A 14,202-nucleotide genomic window follows, 5' to 3' on the forward strand; every position below is an offset into this window, starting at 1 on the left:
CCAAGCCAAAGACTATCTAGATAAGCCAGTCCCAAATTTCTGACCCATGGAAACTGTATGAGATAACAGATATTCATTGTTGTTTTATTTAGGCTGCAAATTTTAGACTAATTTATTGTGTAGCAGTAAATAACGAATACAACATCTTTGAGCTTTTTCTACCGTCAACTAGAGTTGTCCCTTAATTAATCATAATCTCTTTTTGGAGAAGGAGGGTTTTTTGTTTTTGTCATACAGTTCTTTCCTCAAGGGTTATGGCAAAACCCTCCACATTTGTACAGTCCTCATGGATGGACATTTATTGATTTGGGGTCATTATGGCTAAATCTCAAGGAGATAACTGCAATAATGATAATATGCATTTTCAAGGACTGTTCTTTGTACATGCTCTCCTAGAATCTTTTATGTTACTTCATCATTATATAAAAAAGAATTGGACCTTATATCCCCCCCAGGATCCCCCAAACATAAGCCTTAACTGTGAGCATTTGTAACCTTAAACAGCCCATAGAAACTATAAAACTTTTTTTTTTCCTTAAGGGTCTTATAGTCACACTTTAGGAAACAGTGAGTGAGATTAATCTGCCATATACTACAACATGGATGACACTTGAGGACACTAACCTAAGTGAAATAAGCCAGTCACAGAAAAACAAATGTTGCATGATTTCACTCACATGAAGGATCTACAGTTGTCAAACTCATAAAAGCAGAAAGTAGAATGGTGGTTGCCAGGGGCTAGATGTAGGGGGGATGCAGAGTTGCTGTTCAATGTTTCTGCAAGATGAGAAAGTTCTAGAAATTTGCTATATACCAATGTGCATATATATATATTTTTTAACATCTTTATTGAAGTATAATTGCTTTACAATGGTGTGTTAGCTTCTGCTTTATAACAAAGTGAATCAGTTATACATATACATATGTTCCCATATCTCTTCCCTCTTGCATCTCCCTCCCTCCCACCCTCCCTATCCCACCCCTCTAGGTGGTCACAAAGCACCGAGCTGATCTCCCTGTGCTATGCGGCTGCTTCCCACTAGCTATCTATTTTACATTTGGTAGTGTATATATGTCCATGACACTCTCTCACCCTGTCACATCTCACCCCTCCCCCTCCCCATATCCTCAAGTCCATTCTCTAGTAGGTCTGTGTCTTTATTCCCGTCTTGCCACTAGGTTCTTCATGACCTTTTTTTTTTTTTTCCTTAGATTCCATATATATGTGTTAGCATACTGTATTTCTTTTTCTCTTTCTGACTTACTTCACTCTGTATGACAGACTCTAACTCCATCCACCTCATTACAAACACCTCCATTTCATTTCTTTTTATGGCTGAGTAATATTCCATTGTATATATGTACCACATCTTCTTTATCCATTCATCCGATGATGGACACCTAGGTTGCTTCCATGTCCTGGCTATTGTAAACAGAGCTGCAATGAATATTCTGGTACATGACTCTTTCTGAATTATGGTTTTCTCAGGGTATATGCCCAGTAGTGGGATTGCTGGGTCGTATGGTAGTTCTATTTTTAGTTTTGTAAGGAACCTCCATACTGTTCTCCATAGTGGCTGTATCAACCTACATTCCCACCAACAGTGCAAGAGTGTTCCCTTTTCTCCACACCCTCTCCAGCATTTATTGTTTCTAGATTTTTTGATGATGGCCATTCTGACCGGTGTGAGATGATACCTCATTGTAGTTTTGATTTGCATTTCTCTAATGATTAATGATGTTGAGCATTCTTTCATCTGTCTGTTGGCAATCTGTATATCTTCTTTGGAGAAATGTCTATTTAGGTCTTCTGCCCATTTTTGGATTGGGTTGTTTGTTTTCTTGTTATTGAGCTGCATGAGCTGCTTGTAAATCTTGGAGATTAATCCTTTGTCAGTTGCTTCATTTGCAAATATTTTCTCCCATTCTGAGGGTTGTCTTTTGGTCTTGTTTATGGTTTCCTTTGCTGTGCAAAAGCTTTTAAGTTTCATTAGGTCCCATTTGTTTATTTGTGTTTTTATTTCCATTTCTCTAGGACCTGGGTCAAAAAGGATCTTGCTGTGATTTATGTCATAGAGTGTTCTGCCTATGTTTTCCTCTAAGAGTTTGATAGTGTCTGGCCTTACACTTAGGTCTTTAATCCATTTTGAGTTTATTTTTGTGTATGGTGTCAGGGAGTGTTCTAATTTCATACTTTTACATGTAGCTGTCCAATTTTCCCAGCACCACTTATTGAAGAGGCTGTCTTTTCTCCACTGTATATGCTTGCCTCCTTTATCAAAGATAAGGTGACCATATGTGCGTGGGCTTATCTCTGGGCTTTCTATCCTGTTCCATTGATCTATATTTCTGTTTTTGTGCCAGTACCAAACTGTCTTGATTACTGTAGCTTTGTAATCAATGTGCATATATTTAATACTACTGTATGTACACTTAATTTGTTAACAGGGTAGAATTCATGTTATGCATTTTCTACCTCAATTAAAAAAAAAGAAAAGGAAATAGTGAGTGAGATTAAAATGACCTTATTCCAAGATTCACAGCAGTGATTCCTTTTTTGCAACGCCTTTTCCAATACACCACCTAAGTGTCATGTCATCCCCAAACCCCCTCAAAACTAAAAAATTTTTTACTTGTTTTTACATTAAAAAACAAAAATGTTGCTCTCTTCTACCTGGAGGATTGATAGGGTGAAAAGGGAGGTAGGATCTCATACAAACCAAACGTAAGGATAGGTTGTTACAATTCCCAGAAGTTTGGGAATCATTGATCTGGAGATATGTTGAGGTTTCAGAAGAAGCATGCTTGAAAAAACATCTGACATGTGCCTAGAGCCTGTGCTCCGCAGCAAGAGAAGCCACCGCAATGAGAAGCCTGTGCACCGCAACAAAGAGTAGCCCCCGTTCGCCACAACTAGAGAAAGCCCGCGCGCAGCAACGAAGACCCAATGCAGCCAAAAATAAATAAATTTATTTAAAAAAAAAACTGTCAGGCAAAGAATCAGAAAAATGTTAGCCATAAAAAAAAAGTACAAATAAGTAATAAAAAAAAAAATCTGAGCATCTGAAAAAGCTAAGCTCCAATCAAAGGACTGCTGTCGCCAGTTTACTATCTAATTCTCCATAGAGACAACACCTATAGACATCATACCCAAGAGATCAAGGCAAAACAGAAGCCAGTGAAGACTCAGATAAGCAATGAGCTAATGCCCAGATAAGAGGAGCCTAGTAATGCATCAGCAATGGCAGAGAAAAATAAGAAGACTGAAATACTTTCTATCTGTTAATACATGACTGTGGTCAAAAGTGAAGAACAGGGCTTCCCTGGTGGCGCAGTGGTTAAGAATCTGCCTGCCAATGCAGGGGACGTGGGTTCGAGCCCTGGTCTGGAAAGATCCCACGTGCCACGGAGCAACTAAGCCTGTGAGCCACAACTACTGAGACTGCGTGCCACAACTACTGAGCCCACACGCCACAACTACTGAAGTCCGTGCACCTAGAGCCCATGCTCCGCAACAAGAGAAGTCACCGCAAGGAGAAGCCCGCGCACCGGGGAGGAGCCGGAGAAGAGAGCGGGAGGCGGCAGTGGCTCCTGTCGGCCTCCTGCAAGGCTGACCGCGGGGAGGCCAGAAAGGGGGCGCGCGAGGCGGAGAGGTGGGCGGGAGGCCAGAGCTTATTTAATGAAAAGTGCCACAGACTGAAGAACCAAACATGAGGGTAGCAAGTGCTGCAAAGTTGGTGGTAGCTGTGGCAGTATTTTTTTACTGACATTCTATGTTATTTCTCAAGCATTTGAAATAAAAATGGATGCGAGTTTAGGAAATCTATTTGCAAGGTCAGCATTGGACGCAGTTGCACGTTCCACAAAACCTCCCAGATATAAGTGTGGGATCTCAAAAGCTTGCCCTGAGAAGCATTTTGCTTTTAAAATGGCAAGTGGAGCAGCCAATGTGGTAGGACCCAAAATCTGCCTGGAGGATAATGTTTTAATGAGTGGTGTTAAGAATAATGTTGGAAGAGGAATCAGTGTTGCCTAGGTAAATGGAAAAACAGGAGATCTAATAGACACCAGATATTTTGACATGTGGGGAGGAAATGTGGCCTCATTTATTCAGTTTCTGAAGGCCATACAAGGTGGAACAATAGTCTTAATGGGAACATATGATGATGGAGCAACCAAACTCAATGATGAGGCCCGGCAGCTCATTGCTGAATTGGGGAGTACATCTATTACTCATCTTGGTTTTAGAGACAACTGGGTCTTCTGTGATGGAAAAGGCATTAAGACAAAAAGCCCTTTTGAACAGCACATAAAGAACAATAAGGACACAAACAAATATGAAGGATGGCCCGAAGTTGTAGAAATGGAAGGATGCATTCCCCAGAAGCAAGACTGATGTGGAGAAAATTGAAGGGAGCGCACTTTCACTTGCTAATGGGAAAGCCCTGACGGAAAAACTACATGTAAATATTTTAAGAGCATGCAGCCATCTCGGCGTGTGCATGACCATTATCTCTTTTGGTATCAGGATTATTTATTGCTAAGGTAAATAGACATCTTTGTAAATAGTCATCATAATGAGCAAATCACTGAACCATTTCTAAGCACATCTCCCTAATGGTACAATGTTCAGACTGCGATGATAATGGCATCTTTTAATTCTAAAACCATTACCCAATGGATAACTGAACAGATTTGAAAAATATAGCGATATATATACTAGTCACTGTGAAAATCTATCATGGAATAATATGGATTTTAGGGAGGAGACTTTTATATATATGTGTATATATATATATATATATATAAATATATATAACCTTTTGATGATAGTATCTTTTAAATTAAAAAGATATTGGGCTAGTTGTGTGTGTAATGTTACTTTACAGTCTGACTTCCCTGTTCTATTTCTTTTCGTAGTCTTTCTCTTCCCTTCCCAAGAAACCTAGAAATAAAATATGAAGACTGATATCCAATATGTGAAAAGCACAACAGAATTCTTTGTTTAATGTACACAGTAAAAAGTAAATATATAGGGCTTCCCTGGTGGCGCAGTGGCTGAGAATCTGTCTGCTAATGCAGGGGACACGGGTTCGAGCCCTGGTCTGGGAAGATCCCACATGCCGCGGAGCAACTGGGCCCGTGTGCCACAACTACTGAGCCTGCGCGTCTGGAGCCTGTGCTCCGCAACAAGAGAGGCCGCCATAGTGAGAGGCCCGCGCACCACGATGAAGAGTGGCCCCCGCTTGCCACAGCTAGAGAAAGCCCACGCACAGAAACGAAGACCCAACACAGCCATAAATAATAAATAAATAAATAAATAAAAATTAAAAAAAAATATATATATAAATGTAGGTGGCATCAGGGCTGTAGCTTGCTGGATTTTGTGTTAACAGTGTGCATAAGTTGATTTTGTATAAGCTATTTAGAGTAAGACAGGAGGGGGCAACTTCACAGAGCTGAGGAACCAGGCCAGGTCCCTTCCCCAGCCTTGGTAGGTCATTCAGGACAGCATGTCAGTATAGTTAGAGCAATACTGGCCTAAGTTTTCCTTATTTAAGTGTCATCAGCATTGACCAAATGGTTCAGAAAGAGGCATGCTTTAATGTCACAATAATTTTGGATTGTAAACCAAGAAATTCTGTATTTACTTTCATCTAACTTCATAATAGTAATTTTTGCCTGAAAAGATAACGACATATTTAGAAAAGTCCTAATTACTGATTGGGACTGATAACATTTAAAAATAATTTTATTTGACACACAATGACTTTATACCCAACTCTACATAAAAATATAAGAGATCTAACTTCAGATGTTCACAAAATGACTCAAGTTTTTAAAATATTTTTAGGGCATTAAATATCTGTTGTGTGTGAAGTGTCTTAAACTGGATAAAAAATGTAACGATCAAACTGCTATTCACAGTAAAAAGCAGCACTTCAATTTTGGATCTAAATTTTAGATGACTTATATAAGAAAAATTAAAAGCGGTATTCTTTATTTTGTTATAAACCAAGGTGAAAGTTATTCAGCTATTTCTTAAATATCAGTGCATTTGGGGGTACCGTTTCTTCCCTCAAACTGAATATAACTCACGTATGCACCTTGCACATCTAAACAATTTTTGTAGACTTTTCAGATTTTTGGTGCTGATACACTAAATCACATTCAGCATGTGTGTTTTGATATTCAAAATACTTTCCTCAATTCTGTAAATTAAAAGAATGGCTATTTTACAGTTCCAGGGATTGTGAAACAAGTGTTGCTTTTTTTTTTTAAATAATGAGAATAACTACTCTTGGTTTTGCATTGTGAATTTTTTTGTATTATCTGGCAAAGTAATATGCCTATAGAACTTCACACTGAGATTTGTCAAGCGTGTATTGTACTGCTTTAACATGCAAAATTAAAGTCATTCCTATGGGTAAACACACTAATATCCTCAGGATATATCTTAACATGGATAGAATTTAAGTATCTAGATGGCAGGACATCCCTTTCAAGATAAGGACTATAACGTGATAGCTTTGTAGAGCTGCATAAAATGCCAAAAGAAGGGATAAAGATTGGTTATGTAACTGTTTTCATGCAGTTTGCTATTGTTTCAATTCTGCCTTGTATAGATTATATCAACATAACTTTGGGAAGCAATAATTTTACTATATTTTATTTTCAGATAGCTTTTAAAAATCAGCATTGTAAATGCAGCAATGCTCATTTAATGTTCAGAATTTTCATTAAAATCAGAAATTTGGCATTGACACTTTGGTTTTTTTAAATGGTGTTTAAGGACTTATGGATGTGTATTTTTTTATTTGTAATCATAGAGGCTGTCCCGGACTGTTAAAATTCAGCAAAGACAGTAGGAAAATAAGTGATATGTGGGAAATTAAAGAAAAATTGAGGAAGAATCTTTATATTCCTGACTTTAATTTGATTAAAGTTTATCAAAAAAAGAAGCCCGCGCACCGCAACGAAGAGTAGCCCCCGCTCACCACAACTAGAGAAAGCCTGCATGCAGCAACGAAGACCCAACGCAGCCAAAAATAAATAAATAAAATTTTTTTTTTTTTAAAGTGAAGAACGTACAGATGGCAAGTTTCTGTTATATCATTTTCCACAAAAAAGAAAATATCGAAAGAGAGGAAATGGCACATGAAGGGTTAAATTTTCAGGATGCATATACATAATTATCATCGCCATGTAGTAAACCAGGAATGGGGTTAGTGGAAGGCAGGGAGGCAAGTGAAAGGAAACTTCGGGTGTTATATGAATAAGGAGAAAGGGACAAATTATGTTTAAACTTAGAACATCCACTAATGCTCTCAAAGTTGTCTGACAGCTGGAGTGTGCTTTCTCTTCAGTCATTCCTCAACTTGCTTTTTTTTGTTTGTTTTTAACATTAAAAGCTAATTCTGTGAAGCTTTTCAATTGCCATTCTCGTGTGCAGAATCCATCTGAAGGACATGAGAGAAAAGCCAAAGCTCTAAGGAAGCCTTTCTAGCCAAGACTAGAGAAATGTTCTGAGCCTCTTGCCCAGACATACAGTAGGGTCCAGGGCGGGGGGCTTCCTGCAGGCCACCACTCTCAGGCTTTCCTCCAGGTGTGCTCCCAGGAGTGACAGAGACTGTTATATCCTGTCCTTGTATGGTTTCAGGACAGAATATTACCATGAGACACACTGACTTGCCCAGGAAGGAAACTCAAATTGGTGTAGAAGCCTGAAGGCCCCTCTGAGTCTCTTGGACCATCTGTGGGGCTGGACGGAGCAGAAGAGAAGAATAAAGATGGCAAATGAGCAGAAGCTGGGCAGGAAGCAGAGGCCGGGCCACGGGGGAACTTCCAGTTACTGGGATCTCTCTCTCTCTCTCTGGGTTGTTTACGGTCCCTCACCACAAAACACAGATGGGAGGCCCGCCACCAGGAGTTCTCTTTAGATCTCCTGCAGTAATCTTAGGTGAGTCTTTCTTTCTTCTAGAAGTCCTTCCACAGTAAGATGTTTTCTCTTCAAAACGCTGATCAGACTCACTGTAAAATGTTGTCTTATTAAGAAATAAATTTTATAAAGAGGAGGCTGGTTTAAACAAAAATGAAAATCAAGTAGATACTCATTTCATGTTTTTTTTTTTAACATCTTTATTGGAGGTTAATTGCTTTACAATGTTGTGTTAGTTTCTGCTGTATAACAGAGTGAATCAGCTATACATATACATATGTCCCCACATCTCCTCCCTCTTGCATCTCCCTCCAACCCTCCCTATCCCACCCCTCTAGGTGGTCACAAAACAACGAGCTGATCTCCCTGTGCTATGCAGCTGCTTCCTACTATCTATCTATTTTACATTTGGTAGTGTATATATGTCAGTGCCACTCTCTCACTTCGTCCCAGCTCACCCTTCCCCTTCCCCGTGTCCTCAAGTCCATTCTCTAAGTCTGCGTCTTTATTCCTGTCCTGCCCCTCATTTCATGTTTGCCAGAGCTTTTTCTATCTTTGTTTCCCCTATCCTGTCCCCCACTCCCAAATCTGACTATATTCACACAGATTCTGTTTATCTATGCATTTCCATTATGGCTAACAAATAAAAAAAGCGCACTTCCCGCTGAAAATCACATTTAACAAATCCCTTTGGGGGACAGAAAGAAGTGCACACCATTGAAAAAGATTAGTTTGTAGGAGGCAGAAGTCAGGCCCCAATCACTCCTTTCCATTAAGCTCTAGTTAAAATGAGGTGGGTGCCACAGGCCACATTTATAATGATGGAAGTTTCTCAATCTCTGACTGTGGGCCTGAACCTCTATGAGACCATAATCGGTCTCAAAGATATGCAAAATGAATCACCAAAAGTTTAAATAAGAATGCTTCTCTTCTGAATGCCTAAGACGACTTGAGCCAGCTCACAAATTTGGGGGAGGAGTAATGACCAACGAACACAGGGGGGCCTCAGTGCATTTTTCTATTTGGTTAAGATTGATTCCTCCTGAAAAACAAATGTGATCGATCTTGAAGATCAATGCTGAACAGTACAACACAATGTATTAAAGAATGTATTGAAACAAAACTGCTAATTAAAAAGGCCAATTTTTCTGCAGATGGGCTCTCCCTGCACGTGTTCGTTTTTCACTACATGCTATTTCTTCTGCTCTAAACACACCAGGCTCAGCTAGTTAAGGAAGCCCCTCGGTCCTTGTGCATGTGGCAGTGGTGAAACCTAGCTGGAGGAAGTGTGTGAATCAGTACAAGGTACAGCAGGAGTATATCTTGGCCAAAAGTGATGCTGATCGATGCACAACTCTAGGTCCTACTGAAGGCACCATTTCTTATATCTCTGGGGTATGAAACACTAGCTTGGAACTTACAAAGAATGTTCCTCTTTCTTGCTCTAGCCTTTGGAAAGCCTCTTCTAGTCAAACACTATGTTCCATGCTGCTGTTGAGGACATATATGTCTCATCAAATCAGGCAAGTTCTGCGTGGGTAAGGAGAGAAGGACCAGTCAGTAGGAGGCCTACTGGAGCTGTTACATTTAGCAGGCCTATTTCCTTCCTCCATCTGTGCTGACAAACAAATGTTCGCTTTCAGTCTGGCACTGTCCCCGGTTCTTGATCATTCAGGCTTAGACTAAGCAACCCCAGATTCCAACACTGGCGGGTTCCAACACACACAAGGTAAGACAGCTTCCCTTGGTTTTTCCTGGGTGGTCACTCAGTGGGCAGGATCCTCTAACAGCACACGCTGGGCCATCACCCCGGCCCACAGCCCTGGCTCTCAGCCCAGCAGAGGGGGCTGGGCTGGGTCAATATCATGACAGGTCTAAGGGAGCCACACTGGTGCTGTGCATACTGCCCTCCCTCAGTATCTGCAGGGGTTTGGATCCAGGAGTACTCACGGATACCACAAGCCACAGAAGCTCAAGCTCCTTACATAGAACGGTGCAGTGCGATGAATACAGTCGGCTCTCGGTATACTGAGGATGCAAAACCCATGGATTAGGAGGGCCGACTGTACTTGGCGTGGGGGGATATCTGGGGACTCAGGAAGGCAGGTACACAGTGGCTTTCCAAACTTTGAGCCTGCTTAAGAGGTCTTGTCTCGAACAGCTTTTCTCTGCGGATTGTGAACCCTTGCTGCGGGAAGGGAGGCGGTTATAAAGCAAGCCAGAACTGCCTGAGAACTAGGGTCTCTGGATCAGAAGGGGCAATAAGATGGGCCTTCTGAGTAGCCCCATGAGCTTGCACGGCTGCGAAGGAACTGGCCAGGCTTGGAGTCGGTCAGGATAAGACATCACAGTCATCATCACCACCTCCAGCTTGCCCCACCATCACTGCCCATTTGTGGAGAGCTTTCTAAAGTGTGCTATCTTACCTGAGCCACGGCACAGAGCTGGGGAGTTGGTTGAGAGCTTCTGTGACCCCTAATGCACAGAGATGAGAAAACACAGTGTGTGTGTGTGGGTACTTAGTAACTTGCCGGAGGCCAGCAACTCACACAGCGGGTCCTGGTCTGAGCACGCAGATCTCCAAACTGCATTTTCTTTGGAAAATGCACCTCTAACCCAGAACTAAACCATTTATTGTTTCTGCCCGTCCCTCCCTCTCTCCTACCTGCCTTAGAAGGTATTAAAAGGTGAAAGTGAGCCATCATTGGCAACTGGGTTCTGCTTGTCAATCAGGCAAGCCGAAAAGCACTACATGCTTCTTTCATTTATGTCTGTCACTACGCAGGATGCTCCAGTTTCCTCTCCAACCTTACGTCAGCGGCTTAATGTCACTCTTGCCAAAATGTTCCATTCCCTTCCCTTTATCTCTTGATAAAGGAGGAGGCCCTCCTTTGATACGACCATTTGCTTGCTGCCCTATTTATACCATTCTAATAACTGAGCCCTCTTTTTTTTTTTTAAACAACTTTTCAGACAGCTTGCTTCAAGTCTTTCAATTAAAAGAAAAAAGATACAGCTCCTTTAAAAAAAAAAAAGTCACCAGCACCCAAGTATTGCCGTGCTTCAGGAACTTGTACTTCATTTGGTATAATCTGTGTTGAAACTATATAGCATTATCTACTTTGAATGCACTAGAAGCCCTCGGGGTAGCTTTTTTGTATGAGAGATATTAAATCTCGTTGGAACTCAACAAGAAACAGTGTCATGTGGGAAATCCATGCCTGTTGGACCCTTGACTGATCACACTTCAAAGCCCAGTGCTTTGCTAAAGGGCATCTTTCTTTAAAAATAAAGCAATCCTATTAGTCAGATCCTTCTCTGCACACCATAGCTTTGAAGGAATTTGATAGTTTGCAAATTCAAAGTTGAAAATTAAAAACCCACGAATACGACTTGAATCCATTTATTCATGGTAAAATGAATATAGCTTTGAAAAGTCTACCCTCATTAGGATCATTTCAATGTGATCTGTGATCTGGAGTGAGTCTGTTTAACTAGGCTCTTGCCACGGAAAGGGACCCATTTTCTAAAATAAGTCCTGTCTTCATAGGACTCAGGAGATACCACAGAATAATATTAAATGAAGTGCAATTCTTTTTCAAGAATGTTTCATTGTTTTCTTAATCAGTGTTATTTTTATTTTGCCAGATTTAGAGTACCTCTTCCCCTTCCCCCTCAAATGCATTAAAATAAACCCTGGCCCCTGCTGGAGTGATCAAAGCTTCCCAATTCACAGAGGAATGTCCGTTCCTCCAAGCCTGGGGAGGTTTCCTAACTAATGAACTAGAACACTGTCAGATGTCTGGTTGCCAAGTAATATATTAAAGTGCTTTTCTAATGAGATTTCTGCAAGGTAACTATAAAACCATAAAAAGCACATTAACCTTCAGTAAAGCAAAAACATTTTAAAAAATAACCAAATGCCTTTAAGGAAAAGAAGAGTTCAACACAGCAGTTAAAAAGCTGAAGAGAATTTGACAAGTGGAAAAATAAAGCCCAACAATTTCACATCTGAGAAAAAGGGTGGACACAAAGCAGAGCAATGTAGGAGTTAGAGCAAAAGGAGCCACCTGATGGTCTCAATATGTGACTTTAAACATCTCCCTTTCCATGCACCCTTGTCTATTTGTAACATGGATCTGTGATAAACATAACTACAAATGCCCCCTCTTATGAAAAGAAGGAACAGCTTTTCATTTTTAGAACTTGTGCCTGAGAATTTAGGAACAGTCCACACAAATCTTGAATATCAAGGATCTTTTTGTTAGAACCAACATGAGGAACTCTCACTTGAAATACAAACAATAGCAATGACACGAAGCCTCTACCATGGACCACTCTGAAACAGTTTGGGGAAATCCTTCTGTTGGCTCCTGCTTATCACCCTGCCTTTATTATTTAACCATGGAGTCTACCATGACATCAATGAGGCTAGGAGGCTGGAGGCCATCTGTCTGGGTCTGCGTTTGTGTGACCCTGTGGCTGCAGTGTGTTCTGTATTGATCCGGTCAGTCCTGCAGCCCTGGATCTTGTTCAAACTCGTTAAGGGTGGAAACCACCCATCAAAGACTGGTGTGGGGTCTGAAAACCAACATAGAAGGTGATGTGGGTGTTTAGCTTAAAGAAGAGATGCCTGGGGTAGGGGACTATCTGTTAAGTATCTTCTAACATCTGAAGGGATGCCATGTCAGGGAATGAGAAGTCTTAATTTTACTTACTCCCAAAGGAAGCGCTAAGATCAAAGACACATCGCATATTTAAAGTCAAGGTAACAAAGTGTTCGTCAGCAGTTAAAGATCTCTAACAATTTAAAATGCATTCATGCATGGATGAGCAATGGCTGAGAGTTGTCAGGGATGAATTCTTCATTTTATTCACAATTTCAATCAAATCCAATCAAACGATGGATTGATTCCAAAGGAAATTTTTTTTTACTTAATATTATCATTTCTTTTAAATAGCTAACCAAGAACTGGGAAATGATTTACTCAAGATTAATAGAATTAAAGTATTTTTCAAAATATGGTGCCTGGATTTATATAGAACGAAACAAAATAAGGCATGTATTCATGGGTATTACATATTTGCTTCAAGGGGACCATAGAACACAATACATCAGTCCTCTCTTTGCAGAGGTTCTCCAAGGAAAGCACACTTTAAAAAGTCAAATAGGGACTTCCCTGGTGGCGCAGTGGTTAAGAATCTGCCTGCCAATGCAGGGGATACAGGTTCAAGCCCTGGTCCAGGAAGATCCCACATGCTGCGGAGCAACTAAGCCCGTGCGCCACAACTACTGAGCCTGTGCTCTAGAGCCCACAAGCCACAACTACTGAGCCTGTGTGCCACAACTACTGAAGCCTGTGTGCCCTAGAGCTGGGGCTCCGCAACAAGAGAAGCCACTGCAATGAGAAGCCCGCGCACTGCAACCAAGAGTAGCCCCCGCTCGCCGCAACTAGAGAAACCCCTCGCGCAGCAATGAAAACCCAACGCAGCCAAAAATAAATATAAAGTAATAAATAAATTTATTTAAAAAAAAGTCAAATAATTGACAGAACAATGACCCTGGCACTCCAGGTCCAATGCACATGCTGGGATGCAGCCTTCAGTTGAAATCTGTCCTGAAGCTTTAGTCTTCAGGAATGTGATAGAAAATGGAAAGCAAAGGGAACAGAACTGCTGTGTTGTGAACATAATCTCTGGATTCAGACAGACCTAGGTGATGTTGGGTAAGTTACCTAACATTTTGAGCCTCAGTTTTCTCATTGATAAACATGGGGTAATAATAAGTACCAGGGCCCCATGGGATTGTTAGGATGCATGCACAGGGCTTCCCATGCTGTCTGGCACACAGTGAGTACTCAATAAACGGTCACTGTTATTTATGATTTCAAATTAATTATTTTAAAGTGGAATAGGATTTGTTTTCCTGGTTAAGGAGGAAGCTGGACCCAATGACTTTCCTAGTTTCTAACCACCATATACTCTGTTATCCTATTTCACGTTAATTGTTTCCCCTCTCAACTCAGTCCTGCCCCGCACCTCCCCACCAATGGCCATTCACAACAGCTACGCCTATTCATTGACTGCTCACCATGGGCATTCAGGTGTGTAACTAATTTAACCCTCTCAACCACTCTGTGAGGTTGGGGCTGCCTCCCATTTCACAAGAGGAGACACCTGAGGCACAGGAAAATTGAGTGATTTGCCTAAAGTTGCGAGGCTTACAAATGGTAGAGCTGGGATTCAAAACCAGGCAATTTGGT

General features: G+C 41.0%; 1 protein-coding gene and 1 pseudogene across 1 annotated transcript in view; one reads left to right on the forward strand and one right to left on the reverse strand.

Moving 5' to 3' along the window:
• IGFBP7 (insulin like growth factor binding protein 7) overlaps window positions 1-14,202 on the reverse strand; it is a 75,222-nt gene that overhangs the window by 30,337 nt on the left and 30,683 nt on the right. The window lies entirely within an intron of this gene.
• Window positions 3,667-4,437, forward strand: LOC133092178 (protein FAM3C-like; annotated as a pseudogene).

Source organism: Eubalaena glacialis, chromosome 5 (genome assembly GCF_028564815.1).
Source record: "Eubalaena glacialis isolate mEubGla1 chromosome 5, mEubGla1.1.hap2.+ XY, whole genome shotgun sequence".
NCBI classification, from domain to species: domain Eukaryota; kingdom Metazoa; phylum Chordata; class Mammalia; order Artiodactyla; family Balaenidae; genus Eubalaena; species Eubalaena glacialis.